At 45.0% G+C, this 15,576-nt stretch overlaps 1 pseudogene; it reads right to left on the reverse strand.

The window, feature by feature from the left end:
• Positions 1-1,037: 1,037 nt before the first annotated feature.
• The window catches only part of LOC115930604 (apical junction component 1 homolog), a 30,815-nt pseudogene continuing 16,276 nt past the window's right edge, over positions 1,038-15,576 (reverse strand).

Raw genomic sequence — 15,576 nt, forward strand, 5'->3', positions numbered from 1 at the left:
CCAGTGACATGAGTCCTCCCAGATGGCCTCAGCCCTCTCAGGTGACATGCTTCCATGGTGACTCTGGCTCTTGCAGGAAGTGGGCTACCACAGGGACATGAGCTGCCTAACTGCCATCCTCCTCCTGTATCTGCCAGAGGAAGACACCTTCTGGGCACTGGATCAGCTGATGGCCGAGGAGAGGCACTCCCTGCAGGGTAGGCGGACAGCTACCCCCAGGGCCTCACACAGCCAGGCCATGGGATGGCCACCCTGGCTGGGTGATCCTGACTTCCAAGCAAGGCACCTTCCTTGCTTTCCAGCTTGTTAGGAGCCTTCAGGACATCCCTGCTGAGGGTCCCACGGGAGCCCAGAGCTGAACAGGGACCCTTTCACTTCAAGGCAGACACCTTTCATCCCCAACAGCAGAGGGCACTGCAGCCTCCCCCTGGACACCCTGTGTGTCCCAGAGCCACAGCTCTCTAGCCCTGAGTTCATGCAGGTGACTGTCACTACCCCAAGAGTCCTCCTACCTCCCAGCTGGCCACACTCCCAGCTGCCTTCCCAGCCCACAGATGGACCAATGAAGTCGAGATGGCAGTGTCTGCCCATCCCATGTCCCCCAGCCCGACCCCAAGTCTAAGAGATGGCCCTGTAGCCCCTTGGCACCCACCCCGTTCCCTCTACTGGCCACTGCCTGCCTCAGCCCTGCCTCACAGCCTCGAAGGCAGGCCTGCCCTCCGGGCACCTCTACCCAGGATGCTGCTGTGCAGTGCCTCCAGCTAGGGCCCACCTCCCTAGAGCTGAGGCCACATGGTAGGGTCACCTGATGGAAGGGAGGAAGGCCTCAGGGTCCGGGGTCCCCTGCCACTGCCCAGCTCTTCCAGCTGACGGCTCCACATCTTGGGAGTGGGCTCTGATGCATGATGGGTCAGGGGCTTCTCAGTTTTCTACAGTCCAAATACTGCCCAGCTCCGGAGGCTCCTATCCCAGCAGGAGCAGGTATAACACAAATTTTTCCCAAAGATCATGCGGTGCCTGCTGAGTGGATGACACCCTCAACTCTTTCCCAGAGGCCCAGGGTCCCGTGGGGCAGGGAAACAGGGAAAGATGGAGCTCCTCGAGGGGCTGACAAGAGGCTGAGTCCCAGCCAGGGCCTCGCCCAAGGTGAGGATTCTCCATGGGTTTGGGGTTGGGTTTTCTTTTCCTGCCCTGGAGGAGGAGGCAGAGGTACTAGGATGGGGGCTGAGCTCCAGCTGAGCAGGGTTAAAGGAAGTGTGTCCACCAGGCATCTGTGCAAGGGGGAGTTGTTGGGGAAGTACTTGGTCACTGCCCAGTGTTCTGCCCCCGGGCAACTCAGGGGGCCCTGAGCACCTATGGTCCAGGAAGGGCCGTGCATTGAGGTTTATTGAGTTGGCTCCTCTGGTGCTTCGTTGATGGGGGTAAGGAGGCAAATGGAGACCCCAGGCCAGGGACCCTCCTTGTCCTACAGTGCCCAGTTCCCGCAGGAGGACCTGGCTCACCCCAAGCCCACAGGAAGCACAGGGAAGTTTCTGCATGGCACAGAAACCAGGCTCTCCCCAAGAGGGGGCATCACACAGCAGGGGCCAGGCCTCAGGCCCAGTGCTATTTTCACATTATTCATTTTATAAGGTGATATGGTTTGGCTGTGTTGCCACCCAAATGTCATCCTGAACTGTAATTTCCATAAGCCTCATGTGTCATGGGAGGGACCCAGTGAGAGGTAACTGAATCATGGCGGCAGTTTCCCCCATGCTGTTCTCATGATAGTAAGTGAGTTCTCATGTGATCTGATGGTTTCATAAGCATCTGGCATTTCCCTTTCTTGAGGTGATGAATGCCCCATTTACCCTGATGTGGTTATTACACATTGCATGCCTGTGTCAAACTATCTCATGTACCCCATAAATATATACACCTACTATGTACTCATAGAAATTAAAAATAAAAATAAATTTAAAATAAACAGTGGGAGTTTTTAAAGGTGAGGTTTGCCCTCCAGCACTGGACCCTGACAGGTGTGACCTTCACGTCATCTTTCCACATGATCCAGGCCCCCATCTGCAGAGGCCAACAGTTCCCAGAGTGACCTTCCTCAGAAAACAGGGTCTTGGAGGAGACATAGGAGGGGGCCTTGTCCTCCCCACTGCACAGCCCCTCGTGGGGACTGGAAAGTGAGGGTCTCTGCCCACAAGTTGGCAGCCACCCTAAGCTCTTTTGTGGGAGGAAGCATAGGGAATATAGGTCAGCGCTGGGACAGCATTTCCTGATCCTGACTTGGAGAAGGTGTTAAAATCTTGACATTCCCGACTCCTCCTTTGTGAGAGCCCCTGCTCTGCAGGTCTCACAGGGTTGTTGTGAGGCTCACCTGTGGTGATGGGTTTGGAAGTGCTTTGTGAATGACACAGTGGGCCTTCCCATTCCTGTCATTGGCCATTCGACCTTCAATACTAATTGCCTGGGGATCTCCAGGCCTCAAGGTCTAATCCTGGAAGGGTATGAGGTGTCCCTAGTGGAATATTCTACACCTCCTGGGAGGTCCCTCACTTCCACCTTCATCCAACATAACCCCTGCTCCTGTTCCCTCAGCCTGGAGAGCTTGCCCAGGAGCACAGGGTAGTACTGGACTGACCTCTTTGGAAAGGGTGATTACATCCTCATTTCAGCTCTCCCTCTTCCTAGCTTTCCACATAGAATTCCAGGGCTCCATGCAGCATTTGCTGGACATAAGAGGGAAAACTTTTAGGGCAGGGATCTGCCCTGGGTGGGGACAGAGGAGTATCCTGGAGTCTGGGTGTCAGGAGTGTGAGCCCTGCCCAGCTGGCCAGCCCCTGTCCCCATGCTGCTCCATGCATGATATTTCCTGCACAAGCTTCCGTTAGAGGGAAGCTTCCAGAGTGACTGCAGTTAGGTCCATGCTGTTGGGGGTGACAGAGCAGCCCTGGAGGTGGCCAAAGAGAAGCAGGCAGAGGAAGCTCCTCCAAGCAGGCTTGGAAAGATATTTCCACATATCACTTACGTCACTCTTGCCACTAGAAGGACAATTTTTACGGTGGAGTGGAAGAAAATGACTATGCTGTGGGAGAGAATGGATCCATCCAGAAGAGCAAGGCGGGAGGGGAAATGAGCCCATTGCCAGAATGTTGTGTCTTTTGAAGACATTTGCCAGAATTCTACTTTTGAAGGCTGCCCCTTTTGACAGTCAGTTGCTGAAGAAGCTGTGGGACATTTTCAAAGCCTTTTGTATTAAAAAAAGACACAACATACTGCTGTGGGTCTGTGTGCAGGGACCAGGAAGAGCACAGCTGCCATGGTTCTGTGTCGCAGATGCTGTGGGAAGTGCCTTAACACACACAGATGTGCTTCATGCAACCAAGTGAGGAACATCTCTAAAACAGTTTACAGTCAAGAAAATTCAGTGTCAAGTAGGTTGAATTCGTTATCCAAGATCACACATATGTCCTGACAGATTCGGGGTTCAATGAAGAATTATGTATCATGAATTATACGGCTGTATTTTAATTTTGCATTTTAAATTCCTGCAATTTTCTTCCATCACTTTTCACCATGCATTGTATACTTGGAATTGCTTTTTTTGGCTTCTTGATCTTCTTTACTTGTATGTTATTGATTTTCTACAAGTTTAAACATATATGATTAAAGAGTATTTCTTAATGTTTTAATAATTACCCTAGAATAAAATATATTTACTTTGATAGTTGTATGTGTTGGATATTACAGTGTATTGTGTACATTTTCAAACACATTGTGTTATACTGGAAGCATTATTCAACAGTGGTCTTTTTTTTTTTTTTTACCTGAACTATGTTCAGAAAATCTTTACACCACAGTACAAAAAGATCGATTTCATTTTGTTAACAGATGGATGTGCAATAGTGCAATTAACTGTTTAATTATCCTGTTATCCTGTTGTGGATATTTAAGTTCAAACAATGCAGTAATAAATATGCAAGAGTGCTTTCAGACATTAAAGAATATGGCTCTAATTTAGGGACCTAGTGCCTGTAATCCCAGCACTTTGGGAGGTCGAGGTGGGTGGATCACCTGAGGTCAGAAGTTTGAGACCAGCCTGGCCAACATGGCAAAACCCCGTTTCTACAAAAAATACAAAAATTAGCTGGGTATGGTGATGTGCACTTGTAGCCCCAGCTACTCGGGAGGCTGAGGTAGGGCAATTGCCTGAACCCATGAGGTGGAGGTTGCAGTGAGCTGAGATCATGTCACTGGACTCCAGTCTGGGGGACAGAGTGAGACTCTGTCCCAATAATAAATAAATAAATAAATAATCTAGAAGTACAATTGCTTAGCCAAATTGCTTATGCATTTTGAATGATGAGAGTTGCTGCCTAATTTCTGTTATAAAGGCTATGGTAATTTACACTCAAAACGCAGAACTGGTTGGTTGTTGTTACATACGGAGTCTTACTGTTGCTGAGACTGGAGTGCAGTGGTGTAATCCTAGATCGTTGTAGTCTCCAACGGCTAGGCTCAAGCAATCGTCCCACCTCAGCCTCCCTCCCAAGTAACTAGGATTACAGGTGCATGCCACCACACCCGGCTAATTTTATTTTTAGATATGGGATCTTGCTATGTTGCCCAGGTTGGTCTTGAAACCCTGGCCTCAAGGTGACCTCAGCCTCCAGTGTAGCTGACATTACAGGCATGAGACACTGTACCTGGCTGAATGAGTGCCTCTATCCTGACCCTTGTGTCCCCACGGGATCCTGCAGAATTCAGAACCCTGTCCACACAGGGGAAAACTCTCTGTTGCGGTCCTGATGACTGAGGAGGGAGCTTACCCATGGCTCTCCTGGTCATTCTTATTTAATAGTGAGCGCAGAACCTCTCATTTTCTGTAATGTTCCCATATAATTTTGTGAGAGAAAAGAGAATACAGACCCCAACCCCAAGCTCACTGTGTCAAAGGGAAAATTAAGCTTGGGAACTGAGTTATGCAGTACTGCCTTCCTTGTTCTCAAACACATAGCTATAACTTCACAACCCTGTGTCATAGCCTCATCCATAAGCCAGGTTCCCACAGTGACAGAAGGCCGCATGTCTCCTCAGATGTCTTCCCTCACAATTTGCTGTGAGCCCCTAAATCTTTCAGAATGCACATCCCACCTATAAACTAGCCCTAAAAGTGAGTCGGCTCAATTTCACCCTGACAATCTCAATTACCAGGTTACTTTCATAGTTCTGGGACAAGGTCAGGACCAGAAATCATCCCTCTGCCTATCCTGATATGAATGAATCATTGACTTTTCCTCTACTCCACTCCCTCTACTCACATGCTTACTTTGTCTTATGTAAAATGAAGATTTACTGAATGTGAGATGAACGCATAATTAACTGTTTCCTCTGCTCCCTCCTTTCCCATGTAAAATGTAGGTATCCTGATGCTAATCAGAGCCACACAAGAATGCAAACATTTGCTTCACTGCCTACCTTCAGTCTCATGGGAGTTCTCTGGATTTCTTGTATCAGCTGGTGGAACTCTCTAGCAAGATTGAGGACACTTTCCTGAATTATATCCTCAAAAATGTTTTCCAAGTTGCTTACTTTCTCTTCTTCTCTGTTAGAAATGCCAATAAGTCAGCCAGGCACAGTGGCTCATGCCAGTCATCCCAGCACTTTGGGAGGCCAAGGTGGGAGTATCACCCGAGGCCAGAAGTTTGAGACCTACCTGGCCAGCATGGCAAAACCTCATCTCTACTAAAAATACAAAAATTAGCCAGGCATGGTGGCATACGCCTGTAATCTCAGATACTTAGGAGGCTGAGGCACGAGAATTGCTTGAACCCAGGAGGTGGAGGTTTCAGTGAGCCAAGATCATGCCACCTCACTACAGACTGGGTAACAGAGTGAGATTCTGTCTCAAAAAAAAATGCCAATAATAAGTCATAGATTTTGTTCCTTTACATAATTCTATATTTCTCAAAAGTTTGGTTCATTATTTTTAAATTCTTTTTTTATTTTTGTCTGACTGGGTTGATTCAAAGGTCTGGTCTTTGAGCTCTTGAATTAGTTCTTCTATTTGGCCTAGTCTGTTGCTAAGGCTGCCAACTCTTTTTGAAATTCCTATAGTAAATTTTTCAATTCAAGAAGCTCTGCTTGGTTCTTTTTCAATATAGCTATCTTGTCATTCAAATCCAGGATCGTTGTTATGGGGTTGTTGTTGGATTCCAACTTTCTGTTGGATTTTGGTGAATTTTTTTGCCACTTATATCTTGAATACTATACATGTAATTTCAGACATTTCATTCTGGTTAGGACTCATTGCTAGTTTGCTGGTGTAATCCTTTGGAGATGATGGAAAATTCTGGCTTTTTGTATTGCCAGAGTTCTTGTGCTGGTTTCTTCTCATCTGAGAGACTTGATGCTTCTTTTGTTGAATTTGATATCATTTGGAAGGAGTTTTTTTTTTAATTTTTCATTCTGTCTTTCTCTTAAGGGTGTGACTGTGGTGTCTGTTGTATAGGATCAATTTGCTTCATTTCTGGGTACTTTCAGAGGACCAAGGCTCTGTACAAGTTCCTTGGTTGCAGATAGGCTCCTGTGGTGGCTTGGTGTGGTGATGTATTTTTGTTTGGTGGTGTAATTCAGGCTTCAGTCCAGTAGACAGTGCTTAAGAGTAACAGCTGGCTGTAGGGTCTTCTCCTCTGTGTACTTGTCCTCGACAGGTGCAGAAGTGACAAAGTGCCAAAAGCACCCTGTCCCCGTGTGTACTAGTCTTCAGCAGGGGCAGAGCTGCTGGAGAAACCTAAGAAGCAGCCTCTTTCAGCCCACGTTCCTTGGGCCCCAACAGGATGACCACTGCTGGGTCTGCAGCAGTGCACTAGGAAGGTGACAGACGGCAAGAGATGACCACCTCTCTAAATCCGTTCCCAGGCTTTGGTGTGCCCCTTTCAGCAGCTGATGTCACGATCATGTTTCCTTTGACTCAAGGGGTGTGTTCGGCAAGCTGTATTCCTCCTTCCCTTAGGACTGGTCCTCACCAAAGTTTAGGTCTCCTGGGGAAACGGGTTCACCTCCCTCCTGTTTCTTGGAGCTGATGAGGTACTCTCTCAACTGACCAAGGGAGCAGGCTGGGACACCCAGCAATGACACACACAGACCAGTTCCAGGTTGCAAAGCTGTTCTTGGCTGCAAGTCTCACCATCCTTGAGAAACCTCTGCTTTAGCAACTCTCTTCCCACTACAGTCCTGCAAGAGGAGAGAGCCTAATTCCAACACCTACTGCTGGGGCACTTTCCACACTCAACACTCAATTATTCTGGCTGTGGAGGCTGCTCCCCTGCTCCAGAGCAAGCACTTCAATTCCTAGCCCAAGATTAAAGTGTCTGCAGTGGCCACCATTGCCAGGCACCAAAGAATGATTGACTTTGTATGAGCCCAGATTAAAAATGGCATCCTTCTCTCAGTCCCAGGTCTGGGGAAATGCCTGCAGCTTTTCTGAGTGTCTTTCCTCTTTCCCCATCTCTCAGCCACTTTTGTGCTAGCTCTAAGCACATAAGTGCTTTCTTGGGAGAAACAGACTGCTCTCCCTTAATCTGGGTTGCACAGATCCCCAGTGGAAAGGTGAGTCGCAGAGGGAGACTGGATGTTCTTCTCTCGTACTGCAGTTTCACTCCCTTTTATGAACAAAATGCTATCGCAGAGGCTGCTTTCCCACCTCCCCCTCCACAGGGTCTGGAGTGTTCTTCTCTATTCCTGTGAATTCCTATTTTTCTTCTTGAATTGAAGCTCACAAAGTTTATCTTTATGCTTATTTTTCTACTTCCAAGTGGCTGAAGCACACCGAAAGCCCCTAATCCATCATTCTAGGAAAAAAGGATGGTTTAAATAAAGGAATGCTCATATAAAATATATATTAATTAACCCAAACATATTTTGTTTGACATGAGTTAGGCAAATCTTTGATACATTAATTAAGTTTAAAATTGTTAAATAAAATTAGAAATATCTTCGAATTTGCCAAGGTATGTTTCTCTCCTGGGATTACTGGTCAGTTTTATTTTTTTCCTCGGATAGATGTTTTAAGCCATAAATCTTGACATAGACCTGATGTAGACCTCCATACCTTTCCCAGATGTGGGACAGAGCAACTGGGACAGGTCCATCCTAGCACTAAGGGATGATTAAGCCTAACTTGTAGTCGTTGTACAACTATAAACATGGTTGATGCTTTAAGAGAAAGATCTTGATGGAAAGGGGTAAATGTAAAAATTGATCATATGAATTGGGTCATTCTTGTCACACCAAATAAAACCATCAAGAAGCCAGGGGGAGGAGGCATTCAGGGCAAAAACACCACTCCAAGAACGTAATTCTCTGCATGCCTGGCTGCTGAAATTACCTGCTTTAAGCTGAAACCAGTTTTCTCGAATGGTTACTGAAACAACCTCTTGCAACACTAAGACTAGTTTTACCCACCACTGTCCCTCACCTATCAGAGCCTGCCAGCTCTCAAAAACCTTACTGGTGCCAGTGAACTTTCTCAAAGAGAAATACATACCGTTTTTCTCTCTGCCTCCCTTTTTATAAAACCTCTAACTTTCTCTTTATGTTTCGGACATACTAAAGACACCCATTCTGCATGTATGTGTCAAATTGTAATACTTGTATCTCAAATAAAACATTTTAATTTCAGATGTTTGTCTCTATATTTATTTGGCTTTGACAATCTGATATTATGTAGCATTATTTCCAGTCTCCCAAATAATGTCAAAATTTTGTTATGTTAGATAGGAACATCTTGTTGTTCAACTTGAAGGTAAACTGCTTGATCAATGCATGTAATTCCCTGACAGATTGTCAGCACCTCTGAGACAACATGTAGATATTGCTCATTATTAACTCATTTCATCTTTTCATGATAAATTACATAAATCTAATTTTCATTTTTAAAATGCAAACCATTATGCCTTGTATTATGACATTCTTGCATTACTATAAAGGAATACCTAAGCACTACATAATTTATACAGAAAAGAAAGGTTGACTTGGCTCACAGTTCTGCAGGCTGTACAGGAAGCTTTGCATTGGCAGTTGCTTGGCTTCAAGAAGGGTCCTCAGGGAGGTTTTACACATGGCAGAAGGTGAAGCAAAAGAAGGTGTGTCACATGGCCAGAGCAGGAGCAAGCAGGGAGAGGTGCCACACACTTTTAAACAGCCAGATGTCATGAGAACTCACTCACTCTTGCAAAGACAGTGCCAAGAGGATGGTACTAAACATGAGAAATCAGTCCTCATGACCCCATCACCTCCCACCAGACCCCAACTCCAACACTGGGAATTACAATTCAACATGAGACTTAAAGGGTACAACATCCAAACTATTTCATTCCATCCCTGGCCCTTCAAATCTCATGTCCTTCTCACATTGCAAAATACAATCATCCCTTCTCAATAGTCCCCCAAAAGTCTCAACCTGTTTTGGCATCACTCGAAAATGCAGTTTCTTCTGAGACAAGGCAAGTCCCTTCCACTGATGAGCCTGTAAAATCAAAACCAGTTATTTACTTCTAAGACAAAATTGGGGTACAGGCATTGGGTAAACATTCCCACTACAAAAGAGAGAAATTGGCCAAAAGGAAGGGGCTACAGGCCCCACACAAGTTCAAATCCCAGCAAGGCAGTCATTAAATCTCAAAGTTCCAAAATAATCTCCTTTGAAACCATGTCCCACATCCTGGGAACATAGAGCATTCCCAGGATGCACAGGGTGGGCTCCCAAGGCCTTGGGCAGCTCTGCTCGCACAGCTTTTCTACACTGAAGACATGAGCTGCTGGTGGCTCTATCATTCTGGGATCTGGAGGGCAGCAGCCCCCCTCCCACAGCTCCACTAGGCAGCCCCCCCCCAGTCAGGACCCCGTCTGGGGCCTCCAACCCCACATTTCCACTTGGCACTGTCCTAGAAGAGGTCCTCTTCGAGGGCTCCAGCCGGGCATAGGCTTCTCCCTGGGCATCCAGCCTTTCTCATACATCCTCTGAAATTTAGGCAGAGAATGACAAGCCTCCTTCACTCTTGCACTTTGCTCACCTGCAGGCTTAACACCACATGGAAGCCACCAAGGCTTATAGTTTGCACCATCTGAGGCCATGGCCTGAGCTCTATCTGGAGCCCTTTGAACCAAGGCTGGAGCTAGAAGGGCCAGGATGCAAGGAACACCCTCCTGGGGGTGGTACAGGGCAGTGGTGCCCTGGCCCTGGTCCAAGTGGAACAGGAATTAAAAGAAATTAAAGAATGTGTAAGCAGAAACTCAGTTGTATGTAAGAAAACCCAAATCCCCCCTGAGAAAGAGAAAGAGCTGGAGCCCTTTAAAAATTAACTGCCTGTTTTTCTGTGGCTAGTGAGCCTCATCTCTCTTCCTTTCCCAGGCATTGTGAAGACCCTGTTTCTCTAGCTGTGCAGCTGCAAGGTCACTAGACAGATAAACTCAAGTCGTAAAACATGTTTTTCCTTGAAAAGTAAGAAATGATATAATGCATGTCTCAATTAATTGAATAACTGTCTTTGTTTCTCACTTCTGTAATATGCTTCCCCCTGCACAGATCTCCCCACTCCCCACCACCCCACAAAATGCTTCAAAGGTAACTTAAGTCTTTGTTCAGGACTCAGTCCTTTGGATGTTAATCTGACTGGGCTGGTGCACCTAAATAATAAATACCCTCCTCAACCCCATCGGTCTCTGTGATTCCTTAAAAAATCCCGCTACAGCCTGGGCATGGTTGCTCATGCCTCTAATCCCAGCACTTTGGGAGGCCAAGGCGGGCAGATCACGAGGTCAGGAGACTGAGACCATCCTAGCTAAGACAGTGAAAACCCGTCTCTACTAAAAATACAAAAAATTAGCCAGGCATGGTGGCAGGCGCCTGTAGTCCCAACTACTTGGGAGGCTGAGGCAGGAGAGTGGCATGAACCTGGGAGGCAGAGCTTGCAGTGAGCTGAGATTGTGCCACTGCACTCCAGCCTGGGTGACAGAGTGAGACTCCATCTCAGAATAAATAAGTAAATAAATTAATTAATTTTTAAAATCCCACTACACAGGAAACCATTCTTTCATCCTGGACCTCTAGGTCTCTGCTGGGATGAGCTGCTGCAAAGATTTCTGAAATGCCTTCAAGGCCTTTTTTTAATTGTCTTGGCTATCAGCACCTAGCTTTTTTTCAGTTATGCAAATGTCTCTAATAAGTGGTTGCGCCACAGCCTATTTAGATTCTTCCCCTGAAAATGCTTTATCTTCCTTTGCCAAATGGGCAGGCTGCAAATTTTCTATACTCGTGTGGTCTGCTCTTCCCATTTAATTGTAAATTCCAACTTTAAGTCATTTTTTGCTCCTGCATCTGAGTGTTCAAACTTCCTCAGATCCCTAGTACATGAACAGACTGCAGCCAAGTTCTTTGCAAAGGCATGACCTTTTTTCGAAGTCCCAGTAAGTTCCTCATTTCCATCTGAGACTGCATCAGCCTATCCTTCACTGTCCATATCACTATCAGCATTTTGGTCACAACCATTTAACTAGTCTCTAAGACATTCAGAACTTTCCTTCATCTTCCTGTATTCTGAGCCTTACAAACTCTTCCAACTCCTGCCCATTGCCTAGTTCCAAAGTCACTTCCACATTTTCAAGTATCTTTATAGCAGTGCCCCATGTCTCAGTACCAATTTTCTGTATTAGGCCATTCTTGCATTGCTATAAAGAAATACCTGAGACTGGGTAATTTATAAAGAAAAGAGGTTTGAAAAGAAGTTTGTATAGCTGCAGGCTGTACAAGCATGGTTCTGGCATCTGCCTAGCTTCTGGTGAGGCCTCAGGAGGCTTTTATTCATGGCAGAAGATGAAGAAGGAGCAGGCAGGCACATCACCTGGCAAGGCAGGGGAAGCACCACACACTTTTAAACAAATAGATCTTGCAAGAATTCACTCACTATCACAAGGACAGCACCAGGGAGATGATGCTAGACCATTCCTGAGAAATCCACCCCCATGATCCAATCACCTCCCTCCAGACCTATCACCAACATTGGGGATAACACAATGCAACATGAGATTTAGAGGGAACAATATCTGAGGTATCTCATGCCTCATGTTGTGACTTTTATATAACTTCCATAAGATTACACTGACTTTACACATCATATTGCAGTTTTTGCTAGCTCTTCTGTAATAAGAAAATGGGATTCATCAGCAATGCCTTCTAAGTCTGGCTCTGTTTTCCCATGCAGACTTTTCCCTGAGCTCTGCTTGTAAGTCTTGCTAGAACCTCACCCTAGGCAGCAACCCCCAGTCTGAGATTGCCCTTGACAGTGGCTGAGGTTTGCAATGTTGGGATTAGAAAAAACAAAGGGAAGATAGACCAAAACGGATTTAAATACAGATCCCATTTGTTGAAGTTTTAAGTAATTTTAAATGTTTATTTTCACCAGCTGCCCACTCCCTTTGTACTCTCCTCACCCAAAAAAGGTGACTTGATATTCTAGTAAAAAGCCAAACTGTGCTTTAGAGAAACCCACTTGTTACTTCTTCAAATCCATATAATTTTGCCAAAGTGAATTTTTCTTAATATGCTCTGGCAGGATCAGAAAACTAATTATTTACACTAGAGTCACTTAACCTTTCCTCTTGGTCATTTGCATGTAAATTATTTTTATATGTATAAAATTTGCTTACCCATGAAAGCTCTTAACTATGTATATTTTTTGTTTTTGTGGTATCTTAACATATTCTAGTCTTGTCTTGAATTCCTTAAGACTTTGGGGTAAAGAACTCTATTGCAACAAGTTTCCAAATCAAAGTGGGAAAGAGGAACATTAGGTTAAGCATTAAGTCGTCAGGTACGTAGGACAGCTAATACCATTATCAGAATGGTAGTGATAGCCAGTTTGCATTTTGCATATTAGTTGTAACAAAAATATTCAGCATATTAGTGACAAAACCAAAGTTATTGTGAATCAGTTTGTAATTTATTTTTTGAGATAGGGTCTTACTCTGTCACCCAAGCTCAAGTGCAGAGGCATGATCTTGGCTCACTGCAGCCTCAACCACCTAGGCTCAAGAGATCTTCCCAGCCCAGCCTCCTTAGTACAGGTGAGTGCCACCACACCCAGCTATTTTTTCTCTAGTTTTTGTAGAGATTGGGTCTCACTTTGTTGCCCAGGCTGTTCTCAAACTCCTGGGCTCAAGCAATCCTTCTGCCTCAACCTCCCAAATGGTGCTGGGATTACAGGTTTGAGCCACCGCACCTGCAGTTTATAATGTTAATGGCTTTTGGAGCAGGAACCAGTGGGTGCTGCTTCTTGTCTGCAAGATGAGGAGCCTCCTCTCCCAGAAGTGAGGCATCTTCTACCACAAGGGAGGCTTTGCCCAAACAATCACCGAAAGGCTGAGATTGGGGAGAGAAGAAAACAGGAGTGAATATTTCCCTGGAACCTAACTGCTCCCCAGTTCAATTCTACTGCAGACACTCGGAATGAAGGGGACATTCAGCTGAGGAACAGGAGTGCACTGGCTGTTAAAATCTCAGATTGTAAAAACAATTTTGCTTCATTTTCCCTAAATAATTTTTAAACAATTGTTCTTAGGTGGTTTTCTAAACTTCAGGTAATATCTGTGAATTAGTAAATATTCTTTAAAAGATGAGATAATATTTTTATTTTGTTTAATTATATGTGTTTTTTTTTTTTTTTGAGACGGAGTCTGGCTCTGTCGCCCAGGCTGGAGTGCAGTGGCGCAATCTCAGCTCACTGCAAGCTCTTCCTCCCAGGTTCACGCCATTCTCCTGCCTCAGCCTCCCGAGTAGCTGGGACTACAGGCGCCCGCCACCACGCCCGGCTAATTTTTTGTATTTTTTAGTAGAGACGGGGTTTCACCATGTTAGCCAGGATGGTCTCGATCTCCTGACCTCGTGATCCGCCCGCCTCGGCCTCCCAAAGTGCTGGGATTACAGGCGTGAGCCACCGCGCCTGGCCAATTATATGTGTTTTTAAACTAATTTTGTGGGAAAAATAATTTCTTTCCTTCCTTGTTATACCAAATACAGTCTTTAGCTCAAGACACAAGTAATTCCAGGAAAACTGGAATTTAAGTTCAGTATGTTGCACTAAGTACATTTGAAAGTGCATGCATTTTTATTTTAATTTAAAAAATAAATTTGCTTTATGCCTAGAAAAATCAGCAGACCAGACCTCCCTGGATACGCCTTCTGCTGCATTCATCCTCTTGAATGCCCAGCTCCAGGGAGGTCCATCCCCAGGGTTGATGGCTATCCCCATCTCTTCATCTCTGATAACATTTTGGCTTGATTTGCAGCTCATACAGTGAAGGCTTTGTAGCCCTGGGAAATTTCTACTAAACAGAAAAGTGGTTTTGTGAAGGTCAAGTTTTTTCAGTTGTGGTGATGAAAAAACCAAATTCTGCCAAAGTACTTAGATAGCTTTATTCTAAGCCAATGTGAGTGACCATGGCCTAGGGTTACACAGTCTTAAGAGCTTCTGAGAGAGTGAGCCCAAGGTGGTCAGCTTACAGTTTGATTTTGTACATTTCATGGAGACACAAGTTGCAAATTAAATTGTAAATCAATAAGTGGAAGGTATACATTGGTTCATCCTGAAAAGGCAAGACATCTCAACAAGGGGTCTTACAAGTCATAGGTGAGTTTTAGGAATTCTTTAGTTGACAGTTGGTCGAGAGAGTTAAACCATTGTGTAAAGACATGAAGTCAGTAGAAAGGAACACTTGAGTTAAGATAAGGGGGTCTGCCATGTGTTATGTGATGCTATCACAGGGTCAGCTTGGAAAATAAGCCACATTATACCAGGTTAATTGAAAAAAAAAATCATGAGATTTTATGGCTTGTAGAGTGTGAATCTCCAGGCCCCTTAGACAGGATTTTTGGCAAGAGAATGAAAGGTCAGAGTTGAGGCCTCAGTCCCCACTATTGGCCAAAGATCATTTTATGGAATGTATGTGAAGGCCAACAACCAGCAGGAAGTCCCACAGTGCTAGGAAGTCTCATTCCCAGGGTTGTTTATTTGGTCATCTGTCATTGGTGATGATAGTTTCAATATTAGTGAGTTCAGATCATAGAAGAAGGACACAATCTGACCTGATTTAATAGCCAATTGTTTAAGTGGTGAGAGGGAGTAAGGCCTAGGGTTCAATCTGAAAAGCCAACTGGATCAGATCTATCCTACAATTTATGATGATTTATGGGTCTTTGATTGCATCCTTTTCTTTTCCTACAATAGGCATGGCATTGACAAGAGACATATAATGATAAAATAGCAATACATGTATAAAAATAGTGAAGATTGCGCATACAAGAAAGTTATAGATAGAATCAGAGGACAGTAAACAACACAACCAGCCAAAAAAGTCCCCACATGCATCATCATATTCTTTAATGAAACTTGCAACATGCATAGCTTCCTTGTCAACAGACTTTTGAAGTTTATGATCAATCTTATTTGAGGATTGTAGGACCAACACCAAATCAGAGTGCAGTAAATTTAATTTCTCTTCTGGCCAACTGGTCTCAATAAGGATAAC

This window comes from Gorilla gorilla, chromosome 15, assembly GCF_029281585.2.
Source record: "Gorilla gorilla gorilla isolate KB3781 chromosome 15, NHGRI_mGorGor1-v2.1_pri, whole genome shotgun sequence".
Taxonomy (NCBI): domain Eukaryota; kingdom Metazoa; phylum Chordata; class Mammalia; order Primates; family Hominidae; genus Gorilla; species Gorilla gorilla.